Source organism: Carcharhinus amblyrhynchos, chromosome 11 (genome assembly GCF_965287045.1).
Source record: "Carcharhinus amblyrhynchos chromosome 11, sCarAmb.v2.hapA, whole genome shotgun sequence".
NCBI lineage: Eukaryota > Metazoa > Chordata > Chondrichthyes > Carcharhiniformes > Carcharhinidae > Carcharhinus > Carcharhinus amblyrhynchos.
The window spans coordinates 48,258,774-48,276,051 of NC_137334.1; the positions used below are offsets into that span (position 1 = coordinate 48,258,774).

The 17,278-nt window shown below is 41.7% G+C and overlaps 1 protein-coding gene across 7 annotated transcripts in view; it reads left to right on the plus strand.

The window, feature by feature from the left end:
* Nucleotides 1-17,278, plus strand: part of myo3b (myosin IIIB) — a 542,791-nt gene that overhangs the window by 379,080 nt on the left and 146,433 nt on the right. The gene's annotated exons all lie outside the window — the stretch shown is intronic.

The following is a 17,278-nucleotide window of genomic DNA, read 5'->3' on the forward strand; positions in this document are numbered from 1 at the left end:
GAGGCCATTGAGACCAGTATGTCTGCACTGGCTCTCCAAATGAACATTATGACTTAAGTACCTGCCACAAGGGATGCAGTGGACCATCCAAAAATATATTGACTTTGAATGGGACTGGACAATCCCAACTGCAGGTGAGGCCAGAAAATCCAGCCCATGGTGCCATTTCCCTATCCTTTTCTCATAACCATTGTTATAACATTGTTTCTATTCAAATAATCATCCAATGTCCTCTTGAATATCTTGATTGAACCTGTCTCCAGTGCACTTCCAGGCAGAGCATTCCAGACCTGAACCAGTTGCTGTGTGAAAAGGTTTTTCCCATATCACATTTGGTTCTGGTGCAAATCACTTCTGTGCCCTCACATCCTCAGAACCACAGAATCTGTACAGTACAGAAAGAAGCTATTCAGTCCATTGGTTCTGCACTGTGTTATGGTTCAGGTTGGAAACTCCAAAGTATCTTATGGAGCCTGCATGGATGACACGTTTACATCTTGAACTTGGCTAGGATAATCATGATGTAGTTCACCTCCAGTATGATTCCAACGATCCACTAGGGAGCTTTTGTCGAACAAAGTTTATTTAAGAGTAGTTACATGTACCGTAAGAAAATTAACAAGAACTTTTATCGATTACAAACAAGAAACAAAACAACCACTATAACGTATAACCCTTAATGAATATATCTAAGATGTTCCAATCAAAACAAAAACCGTCCATAGATAAAACCCTTTAAACAAGTTCAACACAGCAAAGACGAATGCTGATCTGATATTGGAAATTGAGCCCTTTGGTTGAAGCCTGCAGTCCTCTGGACTCACACAGAACAAGTTGAAGTCAAAAAGCTTCTCGGAATCCCAAGGAGAAACTTTGGTCAAGCCAACAACTGTAGAATCTTTACTTCAGGAAGACAAGACCTTTCTTTCAGATAACCAGCAGAATTTCCAAAACAATAGGGGGAGAGGGAAAACACTTCTTTTTAACAAGGTGTCCCTTCTAAAACTAAACTTAGCTCAGAACTGAAAATGAAAGATCTTCTGTCACCTGACCTGCCAACCAGATTTTTTTTCCTCCTAACATACCAACATTGCAGAGCTATAAAAAAAATTCCCAAAGTAAAAACAAACAACTCGCATCCAAACCACTTGAGGAGCAATAAAAAAGACGCCTGCGTGGCTAATCCATGCACTGAGATCAGCTAGAGCTATGAGCAAGGAAAACACGAAGATGTGAGAGCTGCGGAAATCATGATTGTTAAAAAAAAGCTTTCTTAAAGGTACACTAACATCACAGCTGGCTTTATGAAAGAATACTTTACCTAGCACCACTCCCCTGCCTTATCCCTGTAACCGTGTACACTCTTTCTTTTCAGATAGCAATCCAATTCTCTTTTGAACATCTTGATCAAACTTACCTCCATCACCCTCTCAAAGTTTGTTCAAGACTCCAACCTCCCTCAGGGTGAAAAGATCTTTCCTGACATCACTTCCAGTCCTTTTGCCCATTATTTTAAATCTGTGCCCTCTAGTTCTTAACATACACCTGATTGAAAACAGTTTCTCACTATTACCCTGCCCATACCCTTCAGGATCTTGAAAATCTCCATCAAGTCTCCTCTCAACCTTCCCTTCTCCAAAAATAACTGACCAAACCCCTCCAATCGATCTTCATCTCTGAAATAATTCTTCTGAATCTCCTCTGCATTCTCCAATATCTTCAGATCCTTCCTCAACTTTGGTGCCCATAACTGGACGCAGTACTCCAGATGAGACCTAACAAGTGTCTTGTACTAGTTCAACATGATCTCTTTAAGCTTGGATTCAATGCCCCTATTAATGAAACCTAGGATACCAAATGCTTTATTAACTGGTGTCTCAACACGGCCTGCCACTTTCAATAACATATGTACATATACACTGAAGTGCTTTGGTTCCTGCACCTCCTTAAGAGTTTCTCCCTTTATTTTTTACTATCTTACTACATTTTTCCTGCCAAAATGAATCACCTGACATTTCTCTGCACTGAACTCCATCTGCCATGCATCTGCCCAAACTGGCAATATGCCTATGTCCTTTTGAAGTTCAAGACTATCCTCATCACAGTTGACAACACTTCCAATCTTCCTATCATCCACAAATTTTGAAATCATGACCTGTACACCATAGTCCAGGTCGTTAATATATATCAAGAAAACAATGGTCTCCATATTGACTCCTGAGGAACTCTACTGCAAACCTTGCTCCAATCTGAAAAAAACTATTCATCACTAACTCTGTTTTCTGTCACTCAGCCATTGTCTTATCCAAATGCCTAATTTCCCTTTTATTCCATGGGCTTTAATTTTGCTCTTAAGTCTGTTGTGTGGCACTCAATCAAATGCCTTTTGAAAATTCACATCCGCCACATCAAAACATTGCCCTCATCAACTTTCTCTGTTATCTTCTCAAAAATTCCCAGCAAGTTAGTTTAACATGATTTCTCCATAATGAATCAGTGCAGTCTTTCCTTAATTATCCTGCACTTGTCTAAAGTGACTGTTGATTTTTTTCCCCCAAACTATAGTTTCTAGAGGTTTGTTACCATTGAAGTCAAATTGACCGTGTTGAAGTTGCTGGCATTATCCTTGCACTCCATTGTTAATGAGGGTATAATGTACGTAATTCTCCAGTCCATGTCAAAGGAAGACAGGATTATCACCAGCAGCACAATTCTCCTGAATCAGGACTAAGTGTCCTCACTAGCGAAAAACAACAGTGTTTCACACTGGCAGTGTCTGTTGGGTAGGATTCGCCCACCTGCTGTTCAGAGATCAGGGCACTCCTTTTTAAAGAATGCCTTGACCTCTGTGGTTAGAGACAGGTCCCCCCAGCCCACAGTGACAAAGAAGCACCAGCAACCCCTCAGGAAAAGGGGCATCCCCCCACCACTCATAACAGGAATAAATGGTCTACAAAAGAAGTGAAACAATTTCTTCCCTTTGAAGATGCCACAGCTATCAATCAGGCTTGAAGTCTTTGTAAGCATAGCAGTTACAAACAATGGAGATATTTGCAATGCATTCAAGTGTGAAGGGAAAGGTAAATGTACACAGCTGATTGGAGGGTGAATAGAAATCCATTAAATTGCGAATGAAAACCTATTTCAAAGCATTGTACTATGAGATTAAAAGAGAGCAAAGGTTTTCAATTGAATATAAAGGGTTTCAAAAGTTTCAGCTTTCTAGGAAGGCTCGGAGACTTCAAATAAAAGCTATGTGAATACATTGGGGCTGAGTGAATAGCTGTGGAGAGGGCCTTCCTCCAGTGAAATTGATCTCTCCTCTTTGTCAGATGACTTCAAAGGTTGGGGGGGAGAGATTGTCAGGTGAATTCCAATACCTCTCATGCTGACAGGAATCCCATTTTTAGCCTCAATGCCTGATTCAGCAGGATTCCTGCTAATTGCAAATGGGACCTATGAATACTCCCAGAACTCCGATTTATACCCATATCTCCCTCAGTATTTTTAGATGCGTTTCATCCGGTCCTGGTACTTTATCAGTGTTAAGTAAAATAGCCTTTGTAATCTTTTCTTAATTATAAATTCCTCCAGTGTACCAGTTACTACTTCTCTCACCTCAGCCTAGTAGCATCCTCTTCCTTTGTAAAGTCTTGATACTTTTATTATTGAGTACAGTTTCTCCTTAGCTACTCTGTCAACCCCCTCATGATTTTGAACATCTCTGTCAAATCTCCTCTTTGCCTTCTTTTCTCTAAGGACAACAGTCCAACTTTTCCATTCAAGCTTCATAACTGAAGTTTCTCATCCCTGGAACTAGTCTTGCAAACCTCTTCTGCAGTCTCTCCAATGTGTTTGCAGCCTTCCTATAGTGTGGCACCTAGAATTGAACACAATACTCCAGCTGAGGTCTAAATAGTGTCTTATATAAGGTCAGTATATCCTTCTTGCTCTTGTGCTCTATGCCACTATTAGTAAAACCTAGGATTAGGTATGTTTCACTAACTGCTCTCTCTGCCTGTCCTACCACTTTTAATGATGTATGTACATATATACCTAGTGTCATGCTACATTAGATTGACAATTAAACCTGAATTACTGCCAAGGAGAGGGATGAGAATGGAATAACTTGAGTAAAAACAGAATGGCCACTAGTGTCATCCACACATAGGATGAAATTTTGAGTCCACACTCCCTGTGCTGGGGAATGTTGACGTGGTCTCAAAATGCGGCGAGTTTGAAAGCACGTGAATCTCGCCGGTGAGATCACATTTTCCAATTTAAACTAACCTTGCTGGCGGAATGATGTGGAAAATGCTGGGGAAGGATTGGAACCTAATTTGAATTAATTAGCATATCATTAGCAAGCACTCACTCTGGAAGCTGAGGCCGCATTAAATATTCAACTGGCACCGGGTGATGTTACATCAGGGCTATTTATGACAGCTCTACACAAGTGTCAACCCGATGCCATCACCTCTGAGGCGAATTTCAGAGATGAGCACACTGGCTGCCATTACTTCTCAGGCAGTTCAGGACTCAAGGGGCATAAGTGGGAATGTCGGGGACGCAGCAGAAGTGCAGCTCGGGGATGGGTTGAGGATCACTGTCGCCATCCAGTGGGTAGTGGGGGTTGTGGGTGATTGTTCACAGGCCTTCCATGTCAGAATGCCCCTTGGGAATGTGCTGGCTGCCAGGTAGGCATCACTTCTTGGTTCCTACATGCAGGGTTTGTCTTCAAATGGTAACTGAATGAGTGCCCTTCCTTACTGGAAACTGGGTGGGACATATCCACAATATTTGCATTACTGTGGGCGATTATGAAGTCGTGGGGTCCTGCTTTGTGAGAGGTCAGGCTGCAAGGGCAGCGTGGGGGCATAACTGATGGGAGCTACCCTGTCTTATGAGGCATAAAACCCTCTCATGTCGGGGGACTGAATGCAATGAGATCTAAAACCCTCAGTCTGCCAGTAGTGTGAGGCCCGAGGAATTACTGGAAAGAAAGTTTAAATCTACTTCTCTTTGAACTCTTGTCAGGTAGAGCAGTGGAAGTGCATTCATTGTTCTCGTGCAAGGCTGTTTAACTGAGCAGCATTAAAGACTTGGAAGAATAAAGCTGCCCTTAAGGGAATTGCTTCAAAAGCTAATTGTATACCTCATAAGATTTGGTTGTGTCTCGTCAAGATGAATGGTATTCCAGAGTGACTAACTGAAGATTTCTTGAGGAGTTCAACATGTCAGTTTAATAGCCAGAGGTAGATTTAGTTGCAAGTCTGGAGACAAAATTTAATCCTCTGGAAGACCAAGCCCAAAGAAAGTAGAAGCGTCTTTCAACTCGAGCCTTAGCAGCATACAGCTCACACTGTAGAGAACTCCCAGGCATGGTATGATGGTGATAGCAGACACCACTCACCCTGTTGAATATCACGACTGGCACCAACTTTGAGATGACCCGTCAGGATGCAGATCTTGTTGTCATGTATTCTCTCTGATACACTTTAGCACTTCATATGATTGGGAGTTATATTTTTTGCTTGGCTACAAAGATGTGTGCGTCAGATGCCATGAGACAATGGAGGCTCCACGCCGTTTATCCTGCTGGTGTACGGATGAAGTTATGCAGACATGTGTCTGCAGCGTCAGAGGAAGTGGTGTCAGGGAAAGCAGCACTTCACACAAGTACTGGGAAGCACTTGGGTGAAGTCAAATATGCATAGAGCAATGAGGGTCAGGGTTCCTCAGCATTCACTGTGGTGTTCTCACTCTTTCAGTGTGTGATTCATCAGAATCATGGAGCCTGTTGAGTTAGTACTTCTACTGATAGGAATTGACCAGCAGCAGAGACAACGACATGCTGCTGCACATGGCTAGGAGTGCAGCCTGCAGTTGTTTAAAGAGCAGTAGCGTAGTCCGCTTAGAATTTGATCCATGGCACATTGTGAAATGGATGCCTTTTATATCTGAATAGCCCCTTACATGTCACAGTTGTCAAATATTGTTGTGAATCTTGATCCACATTTATCTGGAGAAACACTTGACTAAGACATTACTGATCTCTAGGTAACCCAGCAAATATATCATCAATTACAGGCAGAGGGTACTGCCCTGCACACAGTACCGTATTGATAGTGACATTAAAATTGCCACGTATTGAACCATTTTTCTTCATCATGGGTACTATCGGTGTGGCCCAATCACATACATTAATGGGTTTGAGGACCACCGTCTTGATCATTTTCTCTAATTCTGCCTCAGCTTTAGATCTGATGGCCAAAGCTCTGACCTAGCCTTTAAGCATCTTGCATAGCTTTCATCCTTAATCTTTAGTTTAACTGAAATCTCTGTTATGCTTCCCAACTCTCCATTAAAGATAATGGCATGTTTAGTTAAAGTTTTCAGAGGTTTGGGCTCTGACATGAGATTCACCTCGGCCCAGTTTAGCTTGATTCTCTCCAGCCATGTTCTCCCCATTAGGGCTGAATAGTTACCTTTAAGGACATGCAGGGACAAGTCTACAGTCTGTCCTTTTAGCTGTACATTCATATCAATACGGCTTCTCAACGGAATCATTTCCCTTGTATAGTTTTTAATATTATCTTTTAAATTTTAGGGCAATATGTCATTGTTTCTCTTGGTGAACAGTTTCTGGTAACTGCAAAATGGCTGCCCCAGTGTCCATCGTCATTATCACTGATTGCTCATCCAGTAAAGGAGTGACCCGGTAACAGTTTGTGACACCCGCAATGGCCTGTAAATACAATGACAGATTGTCATCTGACTGTAAGTCTGGTGCTTTGTCACATCCATTTTGCAAATCTTTTTCTTTCTATTTGGTTTTCCATTTCATACATTTGGTTCTTTTTATAATTCTTGTTTGGAACTTGTTGTTTCTTTCTTCAACGCACATGTTCAGTGTGCTCCTATTTATCACAGTTCCTGCATTTTGCATCTTTGCACCAGCAGTCATTTGCTGTGTGCCCAGTTTTTGCACATCGGTGGCAATTTCAGACCTGTGTTTGTGTTTGAGTTTCAACTGGTACCTATGGACTTTAGTGCTCAAATTTAATTGTTGGGCTTCCTTAGTTGCTAATTCGATCGAGATCATAACTTCTAAAACCTTCTTTAGGTTTAACTTGCTTTCTGTTAACAGCCTTTTCTGGATAGCTTCGTTCTTAACCCACGTCTGTCTCTAATGGTGTCATTCAAGTCAGCTCGAAGTTCACTGAATTCAGCTAATTTCTTTAAAGTAGCTATGAACTGTGTGATTGATTCACCTTCTTGTTGGCTACATTTATGGAACCTGAACCTCTCAGCGGTGACCAATAGTTTGGGTGAGAAGTGGCCCTGCAATATCTCCGCAACTAAAATTACTTGCTTTAATTCAACAGTGGTTAATTCACTTGCATTTATATAGCAGCAAATCCCAAGCTATTTAAAGAAGGTGTAAAGGAAACAAATAATCAAAATATGAGCTAATTCAGCAGTTGTATGTTGTTGAATCGCACATTCAGGGTAAATCAAGTCCCATCTCTCAATTTTAGCAGAATAAAACTTATTGAGGCCTTTCTCAAAGAGTGAGTCTCATTACAGTTTTTAATTTTAGTCAATCATATGCAAATTGGTCCTTTGCCAAAATCAACTATCGTTCCCCTGTTCCCCTTTTCAGCACTTCACATCTGTTTAAAATGAGCACAATTGGGATTTCATGTTTCAACCTTCAGATGTTTGATTCTCAAAGATGTGATTGAAAGTTCTCTATAGTTTAACATTCTTTATTTACTTTAATTTTTTCGAAAACTATTTAATGCATAACTTGCTGCTGCATTTATGCATTGCAAGAGTCATTTGCAGATATTTTCCCAATCCACTGTTGCTATCAGCAGCTGCTTCATTAGTAACAACCATAGTGATCAGCATATGCATTACAATATCAGCGATTGATTTGAAGGAGTGGAAGGTGCTCAGGCAGATGGAACAAATAGGGCACAATTCTCCCTCAGGCATATGGAGCTCACATCCCAGGAGCTGACACACATGCTTATTGTGGAATGAGAGAATTCATTCTTTTCAGTGTGTATGCTTTGGGAAGGAAGTAATGATGTATCTTCTTGACTCCAACCTCCATTACACACTAGTCATATACCAAAGGGACAACCGTGCTCATGAAGGTGCCATGCATTAATTTTTTATATAACAGAATTACACTTCTAGGTCAGTGCTAATACTATTGCCATACATATCTTACTTCAATTCACTAGTGCACACAAACAAGTCACACATGTCACAACCAGCACTTTCTCAGTGGAAAGTGGGAAAATGGGTTGGTTCTGTCAAGTATCTGCAGTACATTGCTTAGAAGATTTACAAACAATACTTTTGTCAGGTGGTCACTGGGGCCACTAACAGCAAACCACTGGCATATATGAATAAGAAAGCTTTCATTCCCATCATATTTGTTAACTCTGTACTATGTATGTTCTTGGCTTATCATCACTATACACTTCTATAATTGGCCTTTACATTCCTTATAAACTGGAGTATATATTTTCCTGTACAAAAGTAGGCAAAGCCAAGGATTGTGACAATGCAATGTTGTTCTATATACCAGTTCCTGAAATATGTAAATGCTACGAAAGGTGGGCTGAATTTGCACTATATTGGGAAGAGTACAGATTTAACTCTGCTTTTTACTTCTTCAACTGTGAAAAATAATAAAAATGCAACGTACTACACATGTGCTCACTTTCTCTAGTTGAGTTTTCTTTTGGAATTAGTAAATATGAGTCCGTCTTTAGCCTTTATAACACACGTCCTTACTGCTGATGTGAGAACAAAGGCCAGAGGACATGAGAGAGAAGAGATGTGAATACATCAAATTGTTTTTGTTACAGTGTTATGGAAGTTTTAGTTATGGGCTACAAATCCATAATTGTGTAAAGTTAGGTAGAAAGTAATTTTAGACTTTGATTAGAACTTAGCAATGTAGTTATTTTTAATCTTGCATATTTTCAAAACCCAACATACGGAGGAAAATGGTACATAGAATTACGCAGAATTTTACAGCATAGAAATGAATCATTTGACCTATAATGGTATTTCTTCCCATCTGACACATTGTACCCCATTAACTTAGTTGGCAACTTAAGGCAAAGTAGAGGTAGGTTTTAGTAACTCCATGTTACAAAAATGGAAGGAGGGGTGTTGAGTCGTTTGCTATTGTTGGTAGGATGGTTCGAGTTTGTAGCATGAGAAGAAAGGCTCTAAGATATGGGAGCATTATGACAAGTGACTGTGTTATTTAGGAACATTGAAAAAGAGAAAGTGAGGAGGGTTATGGAAATGGTTGAAATTCTTAAAGTGAGGGGAGAGTGAAAGGATCCTGAATTGTGGCAGCACTGGAAAGGGAGTTCTGAGTGTGGCAGTGGCAAAAGGGTGGAGAGGTGACAGGGAGAAGATTGAGTGTGGGTACTCCAGCTTGCAGTAATGTTCTTTCATTTATGGGGGAGTCGGGGAGAATTTTATGAAAAGGTTCCCTGAGCAGTGATGTTGGGAAACTTTATATCATTTAAAATACAACTAAGGCTAGGATATCATAGTGGATGACAGCATTGGAGGATGTCTTAAGGAGATGACACAATTTGGGTACAAGAATATCTCTATTTGTGGGCACAGAGAGAAGTTTTTCTTTATCATTAGGGGTTATGGGGGATGATAAAATTTGATGAGAAATAAAGAGTAATTGAGCCCACATGTGGAAGTAAATGAACTCTGAGATGGAAAAAGTATTAAACTAGGAAGTTGAGAATATTAAACATTTAATATTGAATAGTGGAAGCATCATGGATTCAGTTTGTGACCTTGCTGCACTGATGGAAACACAGTGGAGCAAGACTCCTGGTCACCAATTGCAGTCACTGTGGGTCTTTTCCCAAATTATGGGATGAGTTCATTTCCACAGTTGGGCAGATATTCCAGAAGTATTTGGAATGGCACCCAGGTTCTGGGGAATCGGTTATTTTTCTCTTGGACCATTTGTGGATGTTTTAGATAGTGTCACATCATTCTCAGCTGGTATTTAGTATCACTGGGCTTAGTGAGTGGAATTTCCAGGGTTACCCAACATTGTCCCAAATCCTGTTCCAGACCTGTGGGAGAAATCTACATCCACCGCTGGACTGAAATTTCTTTTATAAGTTAACTAGAGTGGAAACTCAGTGAACCATGATTCCACTTCAGTTTGCACCTATGTGTCTGTACAGATGATCTGTCACATTATATCTTTGGAAGCCCAATGACATTTGGGTTCCAATATTGATAACATTGTTAATATACTATCCTAAAAATCGAGCATAAATTACAAGTAAGGTTATTCTGGTCTCAGAAATCTCAAGTATTCCAAAGAATCTTTTTTTTTTATTCTGCCTCCCATGGTAGTTGCAATATTTGATTAAGTAGTAAGTGAAGCAAAAACAGGAAAATTACTATTATATCATTTTTACTCCATTAAAGCAAGGATTTAAAGATTGGCTTCAGACAGCTGAATTTATTGAAGAGGATTTTTTATGTAACACAGGATAATTAAATACACAATACTGTTTATAAATCATTCACACTTTCTGTAAGCTACAAGCATGAGAGCCAAGAAATTGTTTACTATTTAAGTTAGACAAGCTACAGTGGTTTTGCTCTAAGACAGATAATTGAGTTATTGATTCTTGGAAGGCAGTGGGTACTTTTATGGATTAAGTTCTGCCATGAAACCTCAGACATTAAGAGAAGTTTCTCAGGCAGCCAAATGTCAAAGCAAAGAATGGACACCAGTATTTTACCTACTATGTGGCCAAATTCCCCTCCAATTCAATTTTCAAGTTTGCTGAAGACACCACCGTCGTGAATCGGATCTCAAATAATGACGAGACAGAGTACAGGAATGAGATAGAGAATCTGGTGAACTGGTGTGGCAACAATAATCTCTCCCTCAATGTCAACAAAATGAAGGAGATTGTCATCAACTTCAGGAACCATAAAGGAGAACATGCCCCTGTCCACATCAATGAGGACGAAGTAGGAAGGGTCAAGAGCTTCAAGTTTTTAGGTATCCAGATCACCAAGAACCTGATCTGATCCCCCCCCCCCCCCATGCCGACGCTATGGTTAAGAAAGCCAACCTCAGAAGACTTCCTTTGAAGACTAAGGAAATTTGGCATGTCAGCTATGACTATTAGGAATAGTAAGGGGAGAAAGTCACTGGTGGGTGTGGTCTGTAGGCCCCCAAATATTAACTTTGAGGTGGGGCGGGCTATAACCAAGCAAATAATTGATGCGTGCAAAAATGGAATGCCAATAATCGTGGGGGATTTTAACCTGCACATTGGCTGACTCAAGTCAGACGCGGTGGGCTTGAGGAAGAGTTCTTGGAATGCTGTTGGGATAGTTTCCTTGAACAGTATGTTACAGAACCTATGAGGGTGCGCGTTATCTTAGACTGGTACTGTGTAACGAGGGAGGTAGAATTAGGGATCTTCTTGTGAGGGATCTACTTGGGACAAGTGATCACAATATGGTTGAATTCCTGATACAGATGGAGGGTGAGAAAGTAGGTTCCCAAACCATTGCCCTCTGCTTGAACAGAGGGGAGTATGATAAGGTGAGGGCGGAATTGGCTAATGCAGATTGGGGGCGCAGACTGGTTGAGGAACAGTAAAGGATTTTTAAGGAGTTCTTTTTCAGTACTCAGCAAAAGTGTATTCTGGTGATAAAGACTAAGAAAAGGGATAACCAGCCGTGGATATCAAAGGAAATAAAGGAGAGTACTAAAAATAGTGGGGAATTAGAAGATTGGGAAAGATTTAAAAAACAATGAAGAATGACAAAGGAAACAATGAAGAAAGGAAAGATAGAGTATAAAACTAAACTAGCTCTAAATATAAAAAATGATAGTAAAAGTTTTTACAAATATATAAAGAAAAGAATGGCTAAAGTGAATGTTGGACCCTTGGAGGACGATTTAATGGAGGGATTTAATGGTGGGAAATGAGGAAATGGCTGAGACTTTAAATAAGTTTTTTGTTTTGGTCTTCACGGAGGAGGACACAAATAGCTTACCGAATATAAAAGATAGAGGGTTGATAGGAGATGAGGTCCTTAATACAATTACTGTTACTAGAGAGGTAGTGCTTGGTAGACTAATGGGACTGAAGGTAGACAGGCCCCCAGGACCAGATGGAATGCATCCCAGGGTTCTGAAAGAAATGGCAGAAGTAATAGTAGATGCATTCGTAGTTATTTATCAAAATTCGCTGGACTCTGGGGAAGTGCCGGCAGATTGGAAAACAGCTACTGTTATGCTGCTGTTTAAAAAAGGTAGCAGACAAAAGGCAGGTAACGACAGGCCGGTTAGCTTAATGTCCGTAGTTAGGAAAATGCTAGAATCCATCATTAAAAAAGAACTAGCAGGACACCTAGAAAAGAATGGTTCGATCAAGCAGATGCTGCATGGATTCATGGAGGGGAAGTCATGTTTGATGAACTTACTGAATTTTTATGAAGATGTGACTAGTGCGGTAAACAGAGGGGAACCGGTGGATGTGGTGTTTTTAGATTTTCAGGAGGCGTTCGATAAGGTGCCTCATAAAAGGTTGCGGCAGAAGGTTAGGGTACACGGAGTTGGGGGTGAAGTGTTAGCATGGATTGAGGATTGGCTATCTAACAGGAAGCAGAGAGTTGGAATGGGTGCTTTTCTGTTTGGCAGTTGGTGACTAGTGGCGTGCCGCAGGGATCGGTGCTGGGGCCTCAACTGTTTGCCATATACATAGACGATCTGGAGGAGGGGGCTGCATGTAGGGTAACAAAATTTGCTGATGACATGAAGATGAGTGGAAAAGCGAATTGCGTGGAGGACGTGGAAAGTCTGCGGAGAGATCTGGATAGTCTGAGTGAGTGGGCAAGGACCTGGCAGATGCAGTATAACGTTAACAAATGTGAGGTTATCCACTTTGGAAGAAATAACAGTAGGATGGAATATTATTTACATGGTGAAAAGTTGCAGCATGCAACTGTGCAGAGGGACCTGGGGATCCTTGTGCATGAATCGCAAAAACTCAGTCTGCAGATGCAGCAGGTGATCAAGAAGGGGAATGGAATGTTGGCCTTTATCGCGAGGGGGATAGAATATAAAAGCAGGGAGGTCTTGCTGCAACTGTACAGGGCACTGGTGAGGCCGCGACTGGAGTACGGTGTGCAGTTTTGGTCCCCTTATTTGCGAAAGGATATATTGGCCTTGGAGGGAGTACAGAGAAGGTTCAACAGGCTGATACCGGAGATGAGGGGGTTAGCTTATGAGGAGTGATTAAATGGACTGGGCCTGTACTCATTGGAGTTTAGAAGGCTGAGGGGGGATCTTCTAGAGACTTACAAGATTATGAAGGGGCTAGATAGGGTAGAGGTAGAGAGATTCTATCCACTTAGAAAGGAAACCAGAACTAGAGGGCACAGCCTCAAAATAAGGGGAGGGGGGCAATTTAGAACAGAGTTGAGGAGGAACTTCTCTTAGAGGGTGGTGAATCTCTGGAATTCTCTGCCCATTGAAGTGGTGGAGGCTACCTCGTTGAATTTGTTTAAGTCACGGGTAGATAGATTTCTGATCGACAAGGAAATTAAGGGTTATGGAGAGCAGGCGGGAAAGTGGAACTGATCCACTTCAGATCAACCATGATCTTATTGAATGGTGGGGCAGGCTTGAAGGGCTAGATGGCCTACTCCTGCTCCTATTTCTTATGTTCTTATGACTCTCAACAACTTTTACAGATGTACCATAGAAAGCTTTTTTTTCTGGTTGTATCACAGCTTGGTATGGCTCCTACTCTGCCCAAGACCACCAGAAACTGTGAAAGGTTGTGAATGTAGCCTAATCCATCACACATACCAGCCTCCCATCCATTGACTCTGACTACACTTCCCACTGCCTCGGCAAAGCAGCCGGCATAATTAAGGATCCCATAGACCCCAGTTATTCTCTCTTTCACCTTCTTCCTTCAGGCAAAAGATACAAAAGTCTAAGGTCACGTACCAACCGACTCAAGAACAGTTTCTTCCCTGCTGCTGTCAGACTTTTAAGTGGACTTACCTTGCATTAAGTTGATCTTTCTCTACACCCTAGCTATTACTGTAACACTACATTCTGCACTCTCTCGTTTCCTTCTCTATGAACAGTACGTTTTGTCTGTCTAGCGCACAAGAAACAATAATTTTCACTATATGTTAATACATGTGACAATAAATAAATCAAATCAAATCAAATCCTTAGTAGTAGGGTACAGAATTATTTGGCTTTCCTTACCTTTGAGAAAAGGATTTAAGGACTAAGGGCAAGAAATTGTCGCCGTACAATGGAAGTCATGAGCTGTTCTACCAGTGTCCTCTGCACTCTTCTGACTCTTCTAATGCAGTTTGCTTGGTGTTCTGTCAGGATGAGGGTATGTCACATGTATGAGCTGGAAGGCTCTAGTATGCTTATCCTAACGCCACACAACCCAAAGATTGATGAGAAGTCAGGATTCCAAATTTTGGACAGCGAACATCCAAGCAGCATTTGTGTTATTTATTTAAACAAAAAAACCAAGTGTGAAGATGGTCCCTGCAGTAATGTATTTAAAGGACTAGGCACCCTAATTGCAAATAAGTTAATTTTTTGGAACTCCTTCTATTGCAAAGTCTCCTCATGTACTCTGGAGTACTTTTGGACATGTTTTGATGAGTTCTTCAATTTGTCAAACTGTTGCCACAGGCAAGGGTGGGGAGGTTGCTGCAGAGGAGTGAAATGGAACAGTGTTCTAACCATGCCAGAATGCGGCCCACCTTCTTCTCACCCCCTTTTTCTCTCTCCCAAATATAGCCAAAACTCCTAGCCATGAGACTAATGCATAATTACAAATTCCTCCTTGCCCTTATGGCTTCAGTTTATTTGTCAGGATCAGAAAATCATATTTTAAGACATAATAACATTTTGAAGTGAACATTCTTTCAGACTTCTAGTCAGTTATGAATTGTGCACTTGCAATATTTGACCTGTAATTTAATAAGTAGAATTAAGAAATGCATATTTTTTATATCTGGACAAATATATTTGTTTTATTTTCTGTAGCGATTGCTACACAAATGATGAACAACCCTGAAACATCATGATCAACTTTGATGCAAAATAATAAAAAGTATCTTTGTATCCAATAACGGCAACATCTATTTACGTAGCACCCTTAACATAAGGAAACACCCATGATACTTCACAGGAGCATTATAAAACAAAGTATGACACAGAGCATACTTCAGGAGAAATATGGGGCGATGCAGAAAAGCTTGGTCGTAGAGGTAGGTTTTAAGGAGTGTCTTAAAGGAGAAGAGGGGCAAAGAGGAGGAGAGGCATTGAAAGGATATTCTGGAATTTGGTACTGATGCAACTGAAGACTTGATCACTAATGGTGAAGCAATTTGGAAGAGGCATTGGACTGGTGGTAATGTCACTAGACTAGTAACTCAGAGGCTCAGGCTAATGCTCTGAAGACAGGTTCACATCCCACCATGGCAGCTGGTAGAATTTAAGGGGGCGATTCTCCCATTGCACCCCGCAACTTTTCCAGTGGGCTGGCTGGGAGATGCACATCGTCAGCCTTTTTCTGGGATTTGGGCATGTGCTGGGAATGCATGCGCATCTCCCAGAGCTGGAGAATAGTCGAAGTCCAGACCAGCTGGAAACTGGTGGGAAGACAAGTAAATCACTTGAATTTTTTTTAATGTAGTTTAAATATGTTTAGCATTTCATGGGAATTTGCTGGTCCCGATTGAATCTCCCACCCCACCAGGAGTACTTCATTCCGACAGGTTTAGAGTAGCTCCTCACGTTTGGGGAACTAGCGAGAGACCCCATTGGAATGAAGTGGGGGGCAATCAGGGCCCCCCAGGGGGTCAGTTGGCGGGAGATGGTGCCCCAGGCATGGACATCCTGGCAGTACCAGCCTGTGCCCTGGCACTGCCCAAGAGGCAAAGTGCCCAATTCCAGAGGGCACTTGGCACTGCCCATCAGGGCCTACTGTGGGCAGAGCTAGGGGTGATCGGTGGGGGTACGGGGTCCTGCTACCACTTTGCATGGTGATTGGTCTGGGATGGAGGAAGGGTGGGCCAGGGAGTAGTGGTCTGCCAGGGAGTGGCCAGTCTTCTGGGGAGGGAAGGGGGGATTTGCCATTGCTGGCTGCAGGGGGGCTGGACATCAGGCACTCCGGGGCAGAGGGTGGTCAAGGCTGGTCTAAGAATTGTTGTGAGGGCCAAGATCAGGCCTTGGGGGAGCTGGTGGGGCAGCACTGCGGTGGTCTTGAGCTGGCCAGCAAACTGGGAAACTGACAGATTGGGCCCACTGGGCATGCACAGAATTCCAGAGCTGTCAAACTTTGGTGCAAATAGGCCCCACCTCCCTGGGTTTTTGATGAGATTCACAATTGTGAGCTCTGCACTGCAAAGTGGGGAGATTCTAGTGTGAAGTTGAATGGAGAAAACAGACATGATCTAGAAGAGTTTTCACACCAATTCAGCACTTTGGGAGAATCGCTCCCTAATTTCCTAGTCTCAGTAATGAAGCTATTATTGATTGTTGTGAAAATCCATCTGGTTCACTAATGTCCATTAGGGAAGGAAATTTGCCATCTTAACTGCCCTCTGAAGTGGCCTAGCAAGCCACTCAGTTTAAGAGCAATGAGGGATAGGCAACAAGCCCACATCTCATGAAAGAATAAAAAACTGGGAATAAATAAAAGACCAGAATTAAATGAGCATTGATATATCAGAGGATTGCTGATTTGGAGGAGATTACAGAGTGAGGGATGTGTTTGAAAACAAAGATAAGAACTTATAACTTACAACTTTGATTGACTAGGGGACAGTATAGATCAGTGAGCATTGGGCTCAGCAGGCAATGGGTCTTGCTGCAAATTAAGACATGCATAGCAGAGTTTTAAATGACCTCAAATAGTGTGAGACCAGCCAGAAGTGTGTTGGAATAGTTGAATTAGAGACAACAAAAGGCATGAATGAGAGTTTTAACAACAAATGAATTGAGATGGGGGTTAAGTCAATGTAATGGAGATGGAAATAAGGCAGTCTTAGTAATGGCATGGATAGAATCAGAGTTTTATAGCACAAGAAGAGGCCATTTGGCCCATTGTGTCTGTGCCGGACATCAAGCACCTTTTCCAACATTTGATCTTTAGCCTTGGATGCTATGGCATTTCAT